The sequence below is a fragment of the Triturus cristatus genome, chromosome 8 (genome assembly GCF_964204655.1).
Source record: "Triturus cristatus chromosome 8, aTriCri1.1, whole genome shotgun sequence".
Lineage (NCBI taxonomy): Eukaryota > Metazoa > Chordata > Amphibia > Caudata > Salamandridae > Triturus > Triturus cristatus.
In genome coordinates, this window is record NC_140591.1 from 43,719,916 (window position 1) to 43,724,430 (window position 4,515).

Here is a 4,515-nt window from a genome sequence, read left to right on the forward strand (position 1 = left end):
TACGTGGCCACCCGAGGGCAATTCCACGCCAAGTGCACAAAATCCGCCCCCCGCTGCCCACACCGTTCACAATTATCCTGATCCCTCAGTGAGAGTTTGTGTAGTTTGACCGGGGTGTGGTATACCCTGTGCAGGAACTTAAAGCGTATCAGGCGAAGCCTACTGTTACCGGTTACCATCTCTGTGTGTCTACAGCTAAGCTCCCATTGCTCATCTGTTAATGGTGCATTCAGGTCAGTGTCCCACTCTCGTCTGGCCCTTGGACTTCGAGGTGGTGGTGCCTTTCGAATGTGCCTGTATAGAAGGGAGATGACATGATGCGGAGCTTCTGCCTGTAGCAGGTCGTGTAGGGGAGCAAGTGTGTCAGGCTCAGCGGGAAATGCTGGGAGAATCGCTTTCATACTTTGTCTTAGCCTGATATACATGAAAGTGTCCATGGTTGAGGGTTCACAGTCACCAAAGAACTGTGCCTTGGATCTAAATTGACCCCCTACAAAAAGGTCGCCCCAGGTGACATAGTGTAAACGATCGAAAAGTTTACGACAAATCCCTTCATATGTCATTTTTAACCATGGATGGCGCTGGAGGCGCATTCTAGGGGAGTACATCATGGGGCTACCCAATCTGCGTACTGTTTGCCCCCACCCAGCTAGGGTACAGTCCACCGTAGAGGGGTCACGCTCTCGTCCTGGCACCTTAGTGAAAAGGTAGCCCTCCGGAGCCGTCGGGGACATATATCCGTCCTCTACCGCTAAATGCGTCATGAAGGGAGGCGGGTGGAACCAATAAACTGCGAAGTGTGCCTGCGCACAGTGGTAATAGTTTTCAAAATTGGGAACGTCGCACCCCCCTTGCTGGTATGGCAGCATCAGTGTAGCTAAGCTGAGCCGTGCGTGTTTCCCACCCCATATAAGACTTATAAGCAGAGATTTCAGTGTTTTAAAAAAATGCCTGCCGAGATGGTAGGGAATATTAACAAAAAAATACAGAAATCGAGGGAGCAATATCATCTTAATAAGGGATATCCTCCCTGCCATGGATAATGGGAGACGAATCCACTTGTCAATATTATCAGCTGTTTTAACAAGCGCCACCCCGTAGTTTGCTCGCATCAGAGCCTCCCTATCCCTAGTTATATGGATCCCTAAATACCGGAGTTCGTCATTCTCCCAAACCAAGGGATAGTCCAATTGATGCTGTCGGGTATTGGGCGTAAGGGGAAAAATTGCAGACTTAGTCCAATTTACCTGGATTCCAGAGATGGCGCCAAATTTTGTTATCTCCCTCAGCACAGGGTTAAGATTCTCCTGGGGTTTTTTAATATATAGGGTCATATCATCCGCGTATAGTGAGATTAGCAATTGTCGGCAGGGTAGTCTAGAGAACGCTCCTTATGATGTTGCCGAAGCTTCGCTGCCAACGGTTCGATGGCTAAGGCAAATAAGAGGGGCGAAAGTGGGCACCCCTGTCTCGAGCCCCAGGAAACAGTAAAAGGAGAGGAACGGGCGCCATTCAGTAGGACCGACGCTATCGGTCTTGTGTATAGCAGTTTAATGTAGTTCAAGAGGGTGAACGGCATCCCCATGTATCTCAAGGTTCCTATCAGGTAGACCCACTCTACCGAGTCAAACGCTTTGGTGGCGTCAAGAAAGACCGCCACCGCCGAGCATTTGGGGTCTATGTCTTGTAGCACCGCAAACAGTGTGCGGAGATTATGAGCCGTGACCCGGTTGGGAATAAAGCCCGCCTGATCCGGCAGTACCAATCGCTCCATTAGGAGACTGAGGCGGATCGCTAAAACCTTGGCCAGAATTTTAGTGTCACAATTCAGTAGAGACAAGGGACGATATGACTCACAATGCAGCGGGGATTTGTCTGGTTTGAGCAGTGAGACTATTTGAGCTTCTCGCATAGTTTTAGGCAGGCTGCCTTCCTCCAGCGCCGCGTAAAACACGGTCTTTAGGATAGGCACTAATATTGGTGCATATGTTTTATAAAATTCTATTGGTAAACCATCAGAGCCCGGGGCACGACCCGATTTCATTTGCATAATTGCCTCGGTAATCTCGTCCACCTCTAGCTCCAAATCTAGAAATTTTTGTTGTTTGTGGCCCAGCCATGCCAATGCGGTATCCTCAAAGTATTGCTGCAAATCCAGCTGATCACCCCTGCGTGACGTACAGAGTGTTTTAGCCCCTGAATACCGCCAGCTGATCAGAGAGGTTCCTGTGCACATTCCCTTGATCATCCTGCACTTCCGTGACATAATTGGAGAATTTAGGGGGTCTAACCTGTTGTGCTAATATCTTTCCTGGACGATCCCCCTCCCCATAAACCCTGGCCATGTACGGCTTTCTTCGAAAGTTACCCTCCCTATTAGCGATTACCTCATACTCCGTGATAGTTTCCCTCAGCTTAGCTCGCCGCTCCCCGTCGGTCGGGTACGATTGAAGTTCCACTTCTAGTGCTTTAATTTCCCCTTCCAGCCTACGGAGGTCCCTTCTCAGCGTTTTGAGTACCCCCTCACCCTTAGAAATACACCACCCCCTGGCCGTAACCTTGAATGCCTCCCAGACCACAGTCAGGCTAGAGACAGAATGAATGTTGCGGTCAAAAAAGTCTTTGATTTCCTGCTCAACTTCCGCACGAAAGACTGTGTCTTGAAGATGTAAGGTGTTGAGAAGCCAATTAATATAAGGACTGTGGTCCACCGGGGGCTGCATTTCCAGCAACACAGGGGAATGATCTGAATATGTACGAGCGAGGTGGATCACATTCGCCAGCCAATGCGCCATCCCAACCGATATAATTAGGTAGTCTATCCGTGCCCAGGATGCATGTACCGCAGAGCAATGGGTGCCTTCCCGTTGTGTCGAGTGCCTATACCTCCAAGCATCCAAAAGGAGGTTATTATCTACAATATCTTTGAATACCCGCTGCGTATTCGTGAAGTGTGTTGGGGTGGCTCGGGATCTATCCATCAGTGGCTGTAGTACCGTGTTAAAATCCCCCCCCCCCCAGATAACATATGTGGAACCTATCATCTGAATTTTACCCCACAGTGCAAGCAAGTATTGTGGATCGTCTGAGTTGGGGCCATAGTAATTTGCAAATGTGACATCCTATGAGTGAATCCTTCCCCACACCAAGCAATACCTCCCACTGTCGTCCACTTCCAATCCACTAGGTATGAACCCCACCCCACGCTTGATGAGTATGGCCACACCCCTAGAGTATCCAGAATAGGAAGCAAAATACCGGTAGGAGGCCCATTTCGCTGCAAACTCAGGAGTAGTGTCTGCCCGTAAGTGCGTTTCTTGTAGCAGTGCGATTGCAATGTGATGCCTGTCCAAATAGTTGAGAACTTGCCTCTTCTTCCGAGGGTTATTCAGACCCTGTATATTCCACGATAATACCTTTATAGTGTTATGGTCTCGTGTGCCCTCTGTCGTACCCATGTCTAGTGTAAATGTATCTAAGTATTGTGGTCTTTCTACTGACCGACTGGGTGATTAACATTACCGTGGACCAAAGGACCCCTCCCACCTCCCACTCCGGCATCCCCAAACCGCCGGGTACATGTATCCTCCCTCCCTGAAGAAACTTCATTTCAACTATAACAGTCCCTCCTTACGGGAGGTTTTTAGGGGAACGCCCTCATGGGAAGTCACTAGGTACTCGCACCGTACCCCCCTCTCCTCCACTATTTCACCTACCCGCTACTCCGCCACTACCACGAAGAGCCATGGCAGGAAGGAGGTAAGGGTCCGGGCGAGATCAGAAAAATTACCATATAAACCATTATACATCACCAAAGTCCAGCTGTGCCGCGGTATCCGGACACCATGCATGCCCTCCCATGTCATCGCAATTGTTCAGCCTAGTCCGGGGCCGATAGCGGAGACTGGGATCCGGAGCCTGCCCCTGTTCCCGGACCAGAAGCCATGCCGCCGCGTCTCTTCTTAAGAAAGTCCTCCACCTGTTGAGGATTATGAAAGAATTGTTGCTTTCCCCTGTGCGTGATTTTCAACCTCGCTGGGTACATCATGGCATATGGGATCGATTGTGCTTGTAGCTTCTTCTTCACTGCTGCGAATTTGCGACGTGCATCTTGTACCGTTTGGGTGAAGTCCGGGAAGAATGACAAGATAGTATTTTCATAGTGTACCTGCTTTTTTTCCCGGGAAAGCCGGAGCACCACATCTCTATCCCGGTAGTTTAGGAACTGTGCTATTACCGGGCGAGGTGGCGCCCCCGGGGGCGGTCGGGCCGCCAGGGATCTGTGTGCTCTCTCCACCGTGAGGTGGGCCGAGAAGTGTTCACGCCCAAACAGCTCCACAACCAGCTTCCCAATGAAGACCTCCATGTTGCCTGTGTTGGTCGTCTCTGCCAAACCCAGGATACGAACATTGTTCCTCCGAGAGCGGGCTTCTAAATCTTCAATCTTATCCGCGATTATTTAAAGCAGCTGTTCCATCTGTGTAAGTTGTTCCTTGCTCGCTGTAGCCCCATCCT